Source organism: Dryobates pubescens, chromosome 22, assembly GCF_014839835.1.
Source record: "Dryobates pubescens isolate bDryPub1 chromosome 22, bDryPub1.pri, whole genome shotgun sequence".
NCBI lineage: Eukaryota > Metazoa > Chordata > Aves > Piciformes > Picidae > Dryobates > Dryobates pubescens.
Genome location: NC_071633.1, coordinates 18,167,748 through 18,184,972, shown reverse-complemented (window position 1 = coordinate 18,184,972; position 17,225 = coordinate 18,167,748).

Sequence of the window (17,225 nt, the reverse complement as noted above, 5' to 3'; positions counted from 1 at the left end):
CTAGAAGGAGCAGTGCCAAGAGACTATGAGAAAGGCTGTTCTTGTTCTATTTGCAGCCCAGCTAGAAGCAGGAAGTTCTATAAATCTCACAAGAAAAGTCTGCTCTGCCAGCAGGGCTGATTCTGAAGTTAACCCAAATTGTGTCATAGCCTTCAACAAGGATCCAGTCAGGCTGAATCATTGCATTTATAGAAACCAGAGAGCTTCAGAACAGTTTAAATAAAGATCAGAGAAGCAGCTGAGCCCTGAGGATGGGTCCCCAAAGCAGATTCACCAAGCTGTGTGCAAAACGGGGGCTTGGTCAGTATTAGTGACACTGAGATCCAGCTCCCCATGGGTCTGATGAAAGGAGGCAGAGGCAAAGCACTTCAGAGAGAAATGACAAGCTGAGCACAACTTGATTCAGGTGTGAGTCCTGTTCCCTGAAAAATGTCTTTGGGACAGATTTTGGAATAGTTTTGTTTCTTTGCTAGATTTCAGAAAACAAACCCAAACCCATCTGTGCTGCTGTGAAGATCAATTAGACAATGTGCAAGATTCCTCACCTGCTGTAATCCAAGGTTTGAACCTTGGGGAGTTACAGAGACTGCCTCCCGCCATGTAGCTTGTTTCCCATGTGCTGGCCCACCATGGTTCAAACTGAAGAGCAAATCAGGCCCTCAGTGATGGAAGGAAGCTTTGAGTGCTCTTTGGACAAGCAAGGCTGCTTCTCACAAATCTGTTCTTATCCACATATTAACTGTGCTCTGTTTGAATGAACATGTTTGGAAGCATGTTCTCAATCAATGCAAGGACAGTTTCCAGTATGTTAACACAGGAGGAACAACCCAAGTATCATTTACACACTTTAAAATTCAGATTAAATACAAATGAAAGAAAATCAATAGGGGGGGGGGGGGGGGGGATCAATGCAGCTTTTTGGCTGAAAATGAACATGGGGTCACACTGGCAGGGCCTCAGGGTAGAACTAAGCAGCAAATGGGTTCTCTGCCCTTGAAAACATCTTCAGAACACCCCTAAGGAAAAACTCCAGTCATATCTTGACATTTTAGAATAGAATAAACCAGGTTGGAAGAGACCTTCAAGATCATCACGTCCAACCCATCATCCAACACCATCTAGTCAACTAAACCATGTAACCAAGCACCCCATCAAGTCTCCTCCTAAACAAATCTTTTCCTCCCACTCCTATCAAAAACAGAAAGTGACCAGTCACTGCCACCTCTACCTCCATACAACAACAGAGAAATAAAATGTAATCATAGAGCAAATGGTTCCATGGTTGGATGTCATCCTAAACTAGAGAAGATTCAGGTTCAGGTAGCTAATTCTTGAGCCTTCCTCCCTCTGTGAAACACAAAAGGCAGCCACATTCTAGAAAGAGGAACAATTATCACAGTATCACTAAGGTTGGAAGAGACCTCATTCTCCTTATCCACCTCTCAGAAGTCACATTCTTGTGTTGCAAAATTCCTCACCAAGAAAACAGTGAAATTGGTGCATTCCCATGGCTCTACCAAAGACTTCTGGGTTCACTCTCACTACAGCACAGGATTTCCAGTCACCTCTGACCACAAGGAGTGGTGATGTATGCAATCCAGCCCCTTCTAAACTACTCAGAGGTAAAACACTGAAACATCTCAGACCATAAAGATTCCCCCCACACTTAGTGGGGCAAACGTACTTGTGGGAAGCTGAGCATCCTACACACCCTCCCAGGCTATGGCCCTGTTGATGAACTAAATAGGACCTGAGCACAGGCAGAAACCTGGTCCGTGGGTGTCCACACCATCATTAGCCTACCTGCAAACAGGGTTTTGGTTCTTGCCAACTACTAATTTCCCAGATTTGCTTAAGCACGATCTGAGATATAGCAAAGGTCACCAATTGTTTCCAGCAAGCTACATAGCCAAAGTAGCTTGGCTTTTTGGGAGGGGAGAAGGGTGGAGGTAGCCACACAGATGAGTCACACCACATTCTTTGATCTCCAGGCTAAAGAATTATCTGTGGCTGCAGACAATCTTAATATTTGAACTGAGAATTAGAAATCCATTTTCCCCCTGTGTCTTGGTGAATCTCCCATGTCTTCCTTCAAATGTCTTAGGGGCACTTCTGGTAAGGCTCTGGAAGACCCAAATTTAAAGAGCGCTACAAGAAGCCTCCTTTCTTCTGGAAAAAAAATGAATCACCAAGAATTCTCATGCAAATCTAGTTCAGGCACTGAGACAAGGGGATACTTCCAGAACCTTGACCTTCAGTTTTGGATGAAGAGGTAATAATACATTGTCTTTCCCTAACATCTCATAACCAAGACTCCAAAGGACTTTCAAACACGGGAGCTGGGGAACACCTCTGTGACAGGGCTTGGCCCATGTCACTAAGACCATTCTACAGAGAGGAAAATTGGGTCACAACTGGCAAAATACTTTTCCAAAGCTTTACAGCACGCAAGTGGCATTGCCAAAAACAGGATGCATGAGTCACAAATCCTGGGCTTCTGCTACATGTGTAATGAAAGGAGATACTTACTTGAATTTCATTTAACAGTAGCGTGCCCTCTGCTATCTCAGGTTACCTAAGCTAGGGGTGGCTGGGACTGGCATGTCCACACAACACACCACAGGCCCAGCTGGAGGACCAGCCCTGCTCTGATGGCAACGCAGCTGCACCAGCGCACCTGGGTCGTAAACTCAACCTCTCAACACTCGGCAGCAGGGGGCCAAAAGGTTCGATACTTCAGCGCACAAGGTCACCAGGCCAAAGTCTTTTTATGGATTTAGCCCTCAAAACAGGATTTAATAGCACACAGTAAATAAGGCCTTGGGCCACACATGGAACAATGAAGATAAAACAAACTACCGAATAGCTGCTCATTAAGAGCGCTCTGAACATCCTGTGCACAGAGGCAGAGAGCTCTGCGGAAAAAATAGTATGTGATCAGATAATTAAAAATGAATCATAATGAATTACACAGGCAGCCTTAATTAGGGCATTTCCTAACTTTTCCATGCCTTTCTTTGCGACACCTAATTGTTTTTTTCAATGCCATTCTAGAGGACTGAAGGCCACAGCAAAGAGTTTCAAAAGTCACTTCAGGTTTCCCTGAGAGGTCTTTTCTCGTCAAGTCACTTGGTTCTGTTCTCATCCACATGGGCTTTGCCTGGATGAGACCCTGCAGCCTGCAAAAGGGCTTGCTTGGACCGGCCATGAGCAAGAAGAGACTCGAGCTCTGTGTCTTTAAGAGCTGTCAGAAGGAAAAGACAGAGCAGCAGAAATACGAGTTGTACAACTCAGCTCTTAGGGCTACATCAGCTTATAACCATACCGGATTCCAGCGCATCCGTGGGAAAGTATTTATTTTACCTGTAGGTATAATTGTAAGCAATAAAAACAGTTCAGGCCTTGCCAGAAAGGGTGTGAATTTCTAAAAAAGAAGGAAAAACCTCTGAATTCCAATACCTGAGCAAACAAGTCAGTATAAAAGGGGGGGAAAAAAAAGTAAATGAAACAGCGTTGCCAAAACAATGAGGTTATGGTTTGCCAACAGCTGGATTGCACTTTCACTTACAAATGCTGCAAGAAAAGGCTCTGACTTCTGAGCACATTTTCTTTTGATTCCAATAATTTTGTTTGTTGAGTGCAATGGATATGTAGGGAGAAGGGGGGAGGGGGGCTGGGGAGAAATAGCAGTGGAAGCTTTGAAAATGAAAATACCAACCCCAGCCCCCCCCCATTTCTTTTTTGCCTTTTTCTTGGAAGCCATTTCAGCAGCTTGGCAATAAAGGAAAAGCTTGGCTTGCCAGCTTGAGAAATACTGACTTCCTGAAACCAGCTGCACAGAGGAGGCAGGAAAAACAAACGGAGCTCCCTACAAAAATAATAATTAATAAATAAAATAATCACACACAGTTCAAAACACACTCTGCCATCTTTTGGTCTACCTTGCCAAATAAAAACTGCAGTTTGTTGTCCAAGAGCAGGGTCACAGATGTTGGAAGTGGTGCTTGTCTTACAGCCAGCTTGTGACGATTGTGTTTGATTGCAGTCTCACTTCGCGTCATCCCCAGGTTGTCACATCATGTAAAGCTTCACTGGGGCACCACAGTGAAGGAATTGGACTTAGTTGGCTCATCACTTGGATTGGTATGAATATATTTTAAACAAAATCTCCTCAGACAAAGGTTTCCATTAGCAAGGTCTTGCATTTCCTCATGCACCACAAAACTGGCCTTCCTGACAGCTCTCATTTCCAGCTCTGAGTGAAACCAGAACATGCTTGAAAAGCAAACTAGGTGGGGGAACAAAGTTAATCAACTTCAGAAGCCCTTCCAGAAGCCTGTTTTATAGGATGGCTTAGGACAGGTTATTTCAACTAAACATGTTCAACTAAGCCCCAGCATCATGGCCTGATAGGGAATTAGAATACCTAAAAATGTTGCTAATTCCCACCTGCCAAATGTTCAGCCTTCAACCTTACACCAATGCCTTCTCCATCAGATCTGTACAGCTCTGTGCACACCTCTGCCTCCCTTTAAGCTTTTCAGCTGTGCTTAGCTTTCCTCATGAAGTTGGCTTCTGCTTCTTGGTCACTCAATCTGCTAAATCTCTTCTATCCTTCAACACAATCTGGTTTGCAGCTATACCACCAGGGAGGCGGTGGAAGCCCTATTCCTGGAGGTTTTTAAGGCCAGGCTGGATGTGGCTCTGAGCAACCTGATCTAGTGTGAAGGGTCCCTGGCCATGGAAGGGGGATTGGAACTAGATGATCCTTGAGGTCCCTTCCAATCCCAGCAATTCTATGATTCTATTTCTCAGCTCTACTAGGAGAGCTTGATAGGCAATACTGTAAATCCTAGAGACTGCTTCTCTGCTGCCGAGTCTCTGCATTGTGGCAAAGGCACCTGCTCCTCTGCTCGCCACCTAGACAAATGCAAGGTTTCTCTTTTATGCCAGCTAGCCCCTGAAGTGTGAAGGCAGAAAATTGTGCCGGGTTAGCCCAGAAGGCCTGGCAATGGTGGAACTCACAATGGCAGCAGCAATCATGTCTGGCCAAAGCCTTCTTTTCATGGGGTTTGGCAGAGCTGCCCATATCTGAAAGGTGCCATGCAGCAGCCGCCCAACAACAATTCATCAGATAAGGCAAAACCAGCTGAACTTTGACAACGAGATGCATTTGTACTTGGCAACAGTGGGTTGCTGATTGTTTTCTAATGGCAAAGACTAAACAAGATGGCTGCAGCAGTGCAAAGGAGACAACTGAAACCGAAGGCCAAAACAAAAAACCTATAGACAACCCCACAATAAAGACAATTTCCATGCAAACCGCAACTGTTGAGTTTGGAGCCTTTCAGCTGTCTGTCTGCTTAAAAGCTTTTTATTCACCAAACAATTTACTTTGTAACAAACCTAGGTCTGGAAAATTTCTCCCCAAAACATGCTTCTTTCACAGAATCAGAAATTAGCTGATGACTTAATAGCAACACTTACTACTAAGCATTATAATAAGGAAGTATTTGAGTTACTTGCCTCGCATTCTACCAAAGATGGAGATGTGAGACTTGCACTGTTCTTGTGTTGCATGTATCCATGGATCAAAAGTTTGCTGGTAAGATTCACAGATGCCTTTCTGAAAGGCTAAAAAGCCCCAGAAGAACTAATGACCAGGACTACCCCTTAGTATTTGTAACAGAAATAACTAAATGAAACTCAGCTCGGAAACTGAGGCTTGTACGTCCAGAGACAGGCAAGATTCAGGGATGAGCAGCAAAACAATGCATGAATAATAGTCGATAGAGACAGTCCTCAGTTCTGTTCAGCACATTTGGGAGCTTGTTGTCTCAGACATGACAGATGGAAGCAAAGGATCACGCAGCCAGATTTGAAATAATACATTGAGGGTTGGAAAAGATGACCAATGCCCTCTGAATTTGTGTTTCAAGACTCCTGTTCCAATCACAACAAAATCCACTGCATTAATTCCCCATTCAGCATCCTGTCTTCAACAATGGCCATAAGCAGGCCTCATGAGTAAGTTAAGAGCAGGGGCAAACATATAGGATACTTTGAGTGCTTTCCCAGACTGCAATTATTTTAAGCTTCAGTATTTCCTGACCTTTACTAAAACCTTCAATAGAACTGTCCCTTCCAGGTATTTTCCCTATCTCCCCTTGAAGACACACAGACTTTTTTTGCATCCTAAGCAACTGTTGGCAGGAAATGTACTTCCAGAAGTCCACTTCTCTTTGGTTCAAACATGACTCTTCCTAGCTTCATTTGACAGAAGAAAGGGAAGGGTACAATTCTTCCTCTCCCAGTAGCTATAGAAGTATCTCTTCATACCATAACAACCTGAACCCGAGGAACAACAATCTGAGTATTAACCAACAGCTTTGACATATGATTTGAACTGCTGCTGAACAAACCAAACCAGATCATTGTCACCAGTGATATAGTCCAAGCTATAATCCCCCCACAGCTGATGATATTCAGTTTACAGAAGTGGACAGTTCTGTACAGTCACTTTGGAGTGGCAGTGCTGACAATTTTCTGTAACTTAGAAACTTCCAGAACCTAACTGCAGTGGCAACGTGCACACAGTTGTATCTATCCTGTTCACCTTTATCAATAAAGGTGATTCTCTAGGATTCAGTCAGGTTTTGTATTTGTGCCTATGACAGGCAAAAAGACCTAAAGTTTGAAATTTCCACTGACCTCCCTCACCCCTTGACTACAATTTTGCTTTTTGCTTGGCAGTTTTTTCAGTTCAGGTGTTATGGTCTGATGAACTTACCAACAGCAAGCACAAAGAAGAGCTCAGTAAGCAGAGTTAATTTCATGAAAGGCTTTTTCTGTGCTTGAAAGTGTCCCTCTAGAGAACTCATATTCTTGTAAGCTTTCTGCAGAATGATTGCCTATAATTATTTTTCTCATCTCTATGTGCATTTACTTACACTGCAGCAACAATTGGCACATATGAACAGCAGACTGTCTGTGGTTTTGATTAGTGTGGCAGCAACATATCCTTTGTTTTTCAGTCCTGGGCTAAATGAAACATCTTTCACAGAGACAAATCTCCACAATGATTAATCATGAAGCAATCCATATGGATGCTGATATCCCACATGCTTTAAATGAGGCTGGGTGGGAAATCCTCTGCTTCACTCCTCTCTCAACCCAAGAAAGTGCTGGAGCATACCCACAGGTTCATCCCCTTGTGGTTATAACCTCACTGCAGAACTGTTTGAGACCAGGTTAGCCACGGAAACCCTTGCTGGTACAGTCCCTCCTCACTGAGTGGTGCCATTTGCTAGTTGAGCTTTTCTACACAGACAGAAGCCTTGAAAGCAGTTACACTCACACAGAACTATTTTTTGCTGAAGCAGCTTCTTTGCCTGCTGGACCTGATGCAAGCCATACCATTCAGAAGTGGTTTGCAATAGCACAAACCACACTTTCATTGTGAGGAGCTTTGGCTGTGCTGCACGCAAAGCCATTCAGCAGTCTGTGGAGCGCTGCAGCGTGGAACCTTCCTGTGACACAACTGAACCACACTGGGGCTTCTATTTTGTATGAAGGGTTTCACCACATACTCCAGAGGAGTAACCTGAAGCACAGTCAGACTGTTCCATAAGCCAAAGTATTGAGCACAATACACTAGCCAAAATCAGCTCTAAAATAAATAACCACAACTTGATTGACGTAATCGAGGTCTATTTGCTTATGCTATTACTAGCTTGGCCCTCTCCACTTATTTAACTTCAACTCAGAAAGTGCACTAAGAGTCCAATGTCCATTTTCCAAATGGAAATAGAAGCAACTTCTTCCTATCTACGTGCATACATTAAACACCAGAAGCATAGCACAGGAATTCTTTACTTTATAACTGTACCTCAGTCTGAGCTATAGGGTCAGGTTTGACTCAAATTTTTCCCTCTCCCATACACATTTACTGTCCCACTTTGTCAGAAGCAATTATTGATGACAGGCTGCTTCATCGCTCAGTGCCTTTCATTTTCTGACCTGCAGTGGTTTTGATGTAGTTCCACAGCTGGGCCTCTGCCATCACACCACATGACAAAACCACCAGGCTCTTGAGTTCAGCAGGCACAGCAATACAAGGTAGAGTCTCAGATGCTTTGTACCTCTCACTGAAGCCCCATGGAATAAAGCTGGCTTCTCTTGCTACTGTTTCCTGCCATTCAGGAAGACAGGCAATGAATGAAGATCTATTTTTTCTGACACCTAGATGCAAACACTGTTAAACAAGAAAATCTGTGCATATCTCCGTGTCCCTTCAGGACCAGGGATCACTGAATGATAACTGATAAAGAATCCATATCTCCGTGTCCCTTCAGGACCAGGGATCACTAAATTATTATGGTGTTGGTCCTTGCTGGGACACTTAAGTCATGACTCTCAACTCAAAGGTTTCATCAGCTTCTGGTAGGTGCCAGGAACACTAACAAACAGAAAAAACCCTAAAAGCTAATCTCTTCCTTTCTCTGCAAGACTCCTGTCGTGGTGTGCCCTTCATCCAACAAGGTCAAAGGGCTAGGTAGAAAGACAGAGGATTGTTTCAGTGAGGAATTGGAAGGATCAGCTGATCCTTCAGTGCAGGCATTCTCAAAGCAGTGTGCCTTCAGAACAGTGTGGCAGCCCATTAAGACTGGCTGTAATAAACTTCCTCCTCAGTGTTAGTGACTTGCATCTGGATAACTGGGATGAAACTTAAGATGAGTGTTCAGATGAACACCAGTGGGGTTTTGGCAAAGGGAAGTATACTTATACTGGGATATTGATATAGTCAGCTTTCATTTGCAAATGAAAATGCAGTCAGTATAAAATGACCAGCTTCAATTTTGTGCCATTGATGAAGATATTCCATTTGCTCTTTACTAACATCTATAAACCTTAGTTTCTTTTACTTATATTTAATAAGGAAAACCAGGTTCCTATCTATTTTGTGGGCTAGATACTAAGATATATAGTTCAACAATCACTTTACCAGCATTGCTGTAATATTTCTTACAGAGAATTTCTCAGCCTAGAAAAGAAGACTCCTGGGGGACCTTAGAGCTGCCTTCCAATACCTGAAGAAATCCTAGGGGAAGGGTGCACAGGGACTTTTCATGAGGTTGTCCAGAGATGGGACAAGGGGAAATGGGTTGAAGCTGAGGGAGAACAGGGTTAAACTGGAGCTGAGGAAGAAGCTCTCCAGTATGAGGATGGTGAGACTCTGGAATAGGTTGCCCAGGGAGGTTGGGGATGCCTTCTCCCTGGGAGTGTTTAAGGCCAGGTTGGATGAGGCCTAAGACATTCCATGATTCTATGATTATGTTAACTGAGAGGGTGAGCAAAGCATAATTTATATTGTTCAGAGGCTTCACAAAGTTCCTGCCCCCAAAGAATCTGGCAAATTTTACCAAGTTAGGTCTAAGGAGAGCCAAATGAACTGCATTTCTTTGCAGATTTCCTCACACTTGGTCCTGAACTTACAGTGCTTCACTATGAATAAATATGCAAAGTGAGATGGGTTGAATTAAATCCAAAGAAATCTAAATACAAAGCTGCTCTGCTGTGAGCCACTAGTTCCAGCTGCTGAGGCATGAGCTAGAAGACAGCTCTACTTGCTTGCTTCATGAGAAGACTCTGGTGTGGGCTCCATTATAAACCAACAGAAGATTAAAGAAAGAGAAACCCAAGCCTTAATATAAATCCATCTGAGAGCAAACTTATCGATGCTGTGGAGTGATTTACACCAACATTCAATTTTAGGGCCTAAAACATCCCATCTGAGCAATGAGCCACCAAAAAAAATAATTAACCTATTGTTAACAATTTTCTCCCTCTTTATTTAAAACAGAAACATTCACATCATTCAAAGGCATATCAAACATACCACTGCAAACAGCAAAAACAGGACTTTAAGCCATATTTAAACCACAGCAGGAGTTTTACCACTGCTCATTGGAAACAACAGCACAGCCCACGCAGTAAAATTCTAACATCTCTCTGATTTGTTTTGCATTTTGCTGAGGCTTCACAAAGAGATGGCTCCAAAAAACAGTGCCAGCAAATAGCATTTCAATCAGTCTTACACAGCAGGCAAGGCTGCCTGCACCAAGGACTTCTTGAGATAGATCACTCTGCTTCAGTCCATGTTTGAAGCCCTCTCTCTTCCCACCCCCACTGTGGATTCCAGCTCTTCACAGCAATTTCTGTCTAGCTGTGCAGAGGTGGCAGCTTCTGGCAGACAAAAGTCTAAGACATGAGACCAAAAATCACCAGGGAGTGTTTCAAAGTGAGCCTTCTGTCATCTGGAAAGGAGTCCGTGTCATCTGTCAGCTGCTTTGCTCTGGTCCTTCCAACTTCAAGACTCTCAGAAAAAGTACCAAGTCTTGCAAACTGTTAAGCAAACAGTTTCTGAATTACTGCATTCCTTGAGATGTCTGAAGAGTCTTGAGAAAGGCCAGGAATGAGAAGGCAGCTTTCCTGGAGTATGAGCAGAAAGCAGCAGGTGATTTCGCTAGAGGAGTTAACATCTCGAAACTGAAACTGAGGGAGAATTCCTAGCAGTGACCACTTGGACTCTCAACTGCAACTGGTATCAGGCTGCCTGCACTGATGGGTTTTTTTACCAGGGCATTAGGGAAAAACTCCACACCATGGCATTATTGCTGCCCCTTTTGCTATGCACATCCTGCCTCACCTGTGCTCCGTAAGCAGCAGCTCCCTAACAAGCTAGGTCTGCAAAGGGTAGAGTACTGAAAAACATGCACAGAGCGGAAAGGAGCTCTGTGATCCCTCATCCTGGTGTCCTATACAAGGAAAGCTGCAGAGCTTGAGCTACTGATATTTACAGCAGAAAGAATTGCTTTTCCCCTGCCATGTGGGGAAATATGACCAGGTGTGGTGTTAATAACAACAATCATGTAAGTATTGATTAATGCTACTGGTTAGCTAATAGAAGGCAGCTTTGTGAGTTGCTGCCAAGAAAAAAAATTCAATCAATTTTATTTTCTTTCAGAACAATGACTTAACCCTCACATCACTGGAGTAGTGGGGCCTTACAGATATGTAATTACCAGTAGCACCACACCAACTGAGATCAGGGCAGTAGATTTGGCAGCCATTGGGTAGCTATTGGGTTTCCATGCCAGCAGCACAGACAAGACCACCAGGGAAGCACAGATAAATGTGGTAGGAGGCTAACAACTGTTGCAAACTAGCACTGAGCTTTGACTCTAACTGTTCCAAAGAAGATGTTGTTTAGGTACAACAAGATGCACGTTGCAATGGTTACAAGACAGGATCTGAAGGCTTTCTTCTACTGGAAGGTGCCAAAATTCATAAGAGGCAGAGGGATATCCCCAAATGGTAATAAACCTTCCTGCCAATTTAGATGCAATGCTACCTTCAGACTGCACTGGACTATTTGGCTTACTTTTTGGTTTACTCTTCTGTTGAAGCATCAAAAAAATCCTGCAGCCAAACTTTGGCTAGGAGAGGAGCTTTTTGCACCCCCCTTTTGTTCCCAAGATGCCCTCTGCCATCCCTGTGATCACCCTGATGTCCTTTATGTTTCTCCCTGATCTTGCCACTCTCAGTGGCTTGCTTCCCTGCTACAGACAGAACATTATGACAACCTTTTGTATTTAACAGAATATCTGTAACAGCATTAAATGTCTTAACAGCACAGATGAAAAAGGATGGACAGAGAGTGCAGGCAAGCAACTGAAAAAACCACATGCCTTGCAAACAAGCACTGTCTGTCTGGTAGAATGACACCAGCCTGCTCATAATTACCTTAAATACACAGCTTAATCTGCTGCAAGGCTTGGGACAGAAAAGCCTGACCTTTGAGCTTTGTAGCAGTCACAAATAATAAGGATGAGCTTCAGAATAACTTCATTTTGTCAAGATAATTACATATGGCTCTCTTCACAGCAAGGCCTACCTTAATATGGAAAGGAAATTGAAGTCTGGTGGCTGAAATTTAAAGGAGACCTGACCACCACTCACTGGGAGAGTCAGAAACAGAGCAGTATCAATCACACCATTCCAAAGGCCACTGACTCTTCCCTTCAAAGTACAACTACAAGAAAGAGTGAGGCTAAAGCAAGCAAGGCTGTTAAGAACCTGAAGATGATTTCTCAACTGCCTATAATTTCTGTTATCTGGATCTAAAGTCTCAGCTTGTGAAGGGGTGATTCCAAGGAGGAGAGAGAGGGGGTTGATTGTAGAAGGATGCCCAGACATGGAATTTTCTTCCTCCTCTTTAAACTCACTCTGCTAAAAGCAATTTACAAGACTAGCCATGTTCTGGGAGAACAAGTAAAAGGGATCACTATCCTGGGTAATCTCTGGTTGAAAGAGGACAAAGCACCACACAAAGAACTAGAACCACTAAATTAATCTGAGACCTCAGTTAAACCTAAGAAATAGGAATGTGGCATCCTGGGAAAGGTATAATGGACAAAGAGGAGGCCATCAGCCTTGGGGAACCTGACAATTCCAGCCACTGAAACACTTGCTATTGGTACAGCCTATGGCAGCAGCTGCCAAGGAGCTAGCCCACCACTGTCTCTCATCATCACCAGCATGCTTAAAGGCAAGTGGTGACCACTACCAAATCCTTCCTTCTCACCCAACATGCTTTAATTTCCCAGTTAGATCGTCCTTAGTGTTAGTAACAGGAACAGTGGGAACAAACACCAATAAATGTGAGGTAGGGGAAGGATTTACTGCTCGTGGCATGAATTCTTTCACTAATAAACCATAACTGCAAATGCAGTTACTCTGAGTAGCAGAATTCCTTCTTACCTGTTACTTTTTGCCATTCACATGACCTTTAGTCATTGGAACTGGAATTGACTTGTGCGGGCGGAGTTTGGTATGAGAATTGAAGGCTCTCATAATTCTCAAACACACCTACATTGATGTAAGAGCTGCTTAGTGTTTCAATGAAAAAAGAAAAGATAAGTAAATCTTGATAATGTAAATAGTATTCAGGAAATGATCTCTAGAGCTCGAATGAGCAGAGCAAACTAGGTCAGGAGGGTGGGGGGGAAGAGACTTGAAAATATTTGCTACCAGGATTTCAGAAAGCAATTGAAAAATGTTTACAGATTGAGAAAGTTTGCTACTAAATACAGACAGGGGATCATGGCAGGCATGGATCAGCTGATCAGTCCTGTCATGACCTGTGACGGTGCTTGCAGCTAATCGCAAAAGTCAGATTCTTGCTTTTTGTTTCACTGTTCAAGGTAAAGAGGATTATGCAACGATATTCTTTGCCTGAACATTCTCAGAAGCCTCACTATCTCTGCTCACCCCCAAAACTACAAACTTGTGCATTTATCGCCAGATAGGGATGCCATTTTTTTAAAGCTCCTTGTTTAAAGGCTTGTTTGTTATCACAAGCTGAGAGCACTCACCTAGGCTGCTGCTGAGGAACAAGCCTCCCGGGCAAATCAGAGTTAGCACACAAGCTCTGGAGGATTTCTTCACCCATGTAATTTCCCCATTATGTGGGACAGTTTAATGTGTGCCTTCAAGCCAGGTTCAGAGCAGCTTTTTTTTTTTCCCCTCTCTTTTTTTTTTTGACATTTGTTCAAACTAAACCTCACAAAAATCATGATAGGGCAGGAGGCTCCTCTGATGATGCAATGAAGTGAGCCCTGCTAGTTTTTCCCCCATTAAGACTGAGAAAAAACTCTCTCTGTAAGACTTGTTCTGTTGTGGCAGTGAAATCTGAAGAGAAGAAAAATAGTCATTCCCAACTCAGCTTGATCCAACTCACATTTTCTCCCCAGGCCTGCTATTGAAATGAAAAATAAATCTTCCCACCCTACCCATATACAAACTTTTTTACTCTTCCCTCAAATGCCTGCATATGATAAAAGATTTTGGAGATGAAAGGCGATCCAGAAGGTCCTCACATGAGGAATTACTCATTCAGCAGGTGGGAAACACAGATTCAGGTCCCTCCCACCTGAATGCCCCTAGTTATGCGAGCCACTTACACATATCTAGACCAGAGTAAGCCACAGTACCACTGAGAGGTTCAAGCTCCTGACCTGAACTTGCAAAACTTACACCATCCTCTCACCAACCATTCCCTCTCTTGGCATTTCTGCAGTCTGTCCATCCTGGACCATCAGACAACTTTCCTAACCAGAAGCAACCAAACACACAGACACCAGAGTTAACTCATAGAAAGAGTTTGCTGCTGAGTGATCCAGCAATGAATGTGTGCTCCAGTAACTAGCACCAGGCAAGCCAGCCCAACACTGCTACCAGAGAACCAGAGCAGGAATCAAATGATGATTCTAATATGGATATAAATAATAATAAGTAACAAATTATCCTGAAGGTGTGAGTTTATTTACATGTTGGCTTCTCAGCAACAAGTTAATGATGTGTCTGGACTTACAGATTCATGGTTGTGGACATCCTTCCACATCATTAGGGGTGCCTATTTGGCCTCCCCACAGCTTTAGTCAACCCAAGCTCTGGCTCAAAAGCCAAACTCACAGGGATGGACTTGAGAATCACAACCATTTGCTTCATGAGGTTTCATTTCCCTAATGCAAGGACTTGTTTTAGTCTCACTAGTCCTCCAACCTTTCAAAGAACAAAACAGGATGGGTAAAAAGAACCCCAACAAATAACTTGGACAATCTGAACAACTTGGCCATCTAAATTTCATTCTCAAAAGCCAGTCAGACTGTAACTGAAGTGAACAGTCTGGGGAAAAAAATAGAACTTTTTGGTCTGGAAAAATGACTGTTGTTACCAGCAGGAAGGAGCACATGAAATACCTGATGCTACCTCATGTCAGTGCTGCTCTTCCTAGGTTTCCTTGATGGCCAATGGAGAGAGGAAGCCTTTTCCCAGGATCAGCTCAGAACATCTTGTTGAGGCAGCTGAAAGACCACTTCCCCAGCTGCATTTTTGGAAATTATTTGGGGGTTCCCCCCCTCCTTTTTTTAATTTTTAAAACCTTAATGTCCTTAAAATCACAGAATCACCAAGGTTGGAAGAGACCTCAAAGATGAGTCCAACCTGACACCACAGACCTCATGACTAAACCATGGCACCAAATGCCATGTCCAATACCCTCTTGAACACCTCCCCCAACCTTCCTCATGCACGGGGTGGGGAACAACTCTTCATTTTATTGACACTTCCACCTCTTCATGCTTGAGCATCCTCCTTAAGACTTTCACATGCAGTAACAAAGGTATGAAGGAAAAATGTTGCAGCCTATCTAAAGAGCTGAACTTTTCTCAGCCTTAGGAAGGCGTATGTCGTAGTGCACACAGGAGGTAACTACCACTTAGCAGCAGCAAGTGGCTATTTCTGGAATGCAGTCACATTTTTCCATACTGGCAGTCATTCCCAGGCACAGTGTGCTTTCTGCAGAGAGGATGAGGGCCTGTGCAACCTTTCTGAGAGGAGAAATACATTTCCAAATCAGCCTGTTGGCTGCACCTCCTGCTACTGACACCGGATTTGGAAAAAGGGATCTTAGTAGCAGAGTAAATACACAGCAGTTTACTGCCAGAGACTTGGGTTTAAATTCTCACTCAGTAACAAGGAAAAATAAATGTGATAGCCTCCATCCTAGCCACCACAAGTTATTTATCATCATCGACCCAGCAGAAATTCAGTGCAGCAGCCAGCACTCCTCTGGCAGGAAAAGCCTTAGTCTGGAGTAACTGGAGACTTGCCTGTCAGCAGGAGCAGCACACGCAGAGCCTGCCTGCCTCTTACACCAGCATGGGTTATTTTTCAGAGCATCAATATCCTTGATGATATTAACAAAACTAAGGATAAAACAGTTGAAATTGTGTGTGTATATATACATAAGAGCTGCTAGGAAAATAGGAGGAGACTTTTTTCCCCCCAACCACAGAAAATGATAACACATCTTTCCCCAGAAAGAAAAGTTACCATTTCAGACACTGGTGATATTCCTGCTGTGCATTGTGCCAGCAGTCTCCTTTGGAAAGGGCTTCATCGTCCTTCCCATGCCACCATCTCCAAGCCTGAGCAAGGTTGCTGGTGCAGGCATCCAAGGATCACTGTGTGTCTGTAGAAATGACACCTCCTGGGAAGCCTTACCCACAGGGGAGGTCTGAGATGAGACACAGCAGAACTTTCTACTCTTACTGCACTGCAGTGGTTGAATGCAGGGTCTCCAGCACTTCCATTTTCAGACTTCTGGTTTTCCACACAATTTTAAATGCATTTGTTTGAAAGAATCCCTTTTACCAAAGTCTGACAAAGGAACACTAACACCAACAAAACACTGAACAGGTTGCCCAAGGAGGTGGTTGGGGCCCCATCTCTGGAAACATTCAAGGTGAAGCTTGACAGGGTGCTGGGCAGCCTGATCTAGTTGAGGATGCCCCTGCTGGCTGCAGAGGGGGTTGGACTAGATGACCTTTGGAAGTCCCTTCCAACCTAAACCATTTTATCTGCACTGCAAAAAAGGAATGTGGTTTAATTGTTTATGCTCCCCACATCATCTCACAGACATGAACAGCACAGGCAGCTCTCCTTGACAGTTCTTATTCAACCCTGGCACTGGCACTGCAAAAATCAGATCCCAGGGAGGAATGTTTTCATAAATCAATGCCTAAATGCTTTCATGAGATTTTGCACCAGCCTCATCCACCTGCACTAGATTCTATAGTCCTGCTCTGCCAGGAGGATTGGACTCAATCTCCAGAGGTCCCTTTCATCCCCTAACATCCTGTGATCTTTAATGGGTAACCTATGACTGGCAACACTAAGACAAGCACTCTTGCTGTTGTCCTCGGGCTAGGCACTTTTCTGGCAGCTACAAACTGAATTTACCCACACCATAAACTCCAGTAACTATAAGCAATGAGCATTGTCCCTACAGAGACTGTAGCATTGCTCTGCAAGTTTATTCACAGGCAGAGGTTTTTGGTTTATTCAGTAGCCTCACTATTGATGACTGCCCAAGCTTCACAGAAGTGAAAGGGAGTTCAGAGTCAAAAAAAGTCTGACTTCATCTGCTGGTGACTTTTTTGGTCAATGTATTTAGCCAAACCATCAGGAAAGCTGGAAACTGCTGTTTTCACCTTCTTTGCTTGGATAGCTATCAAGCTTTTTTATTTTTAGCATCAAAGTAGCTGGAAGGGCATTGTTAGAAAGAATGGGCTCTCTTGGCTCAGGCAACCAACTTCAGG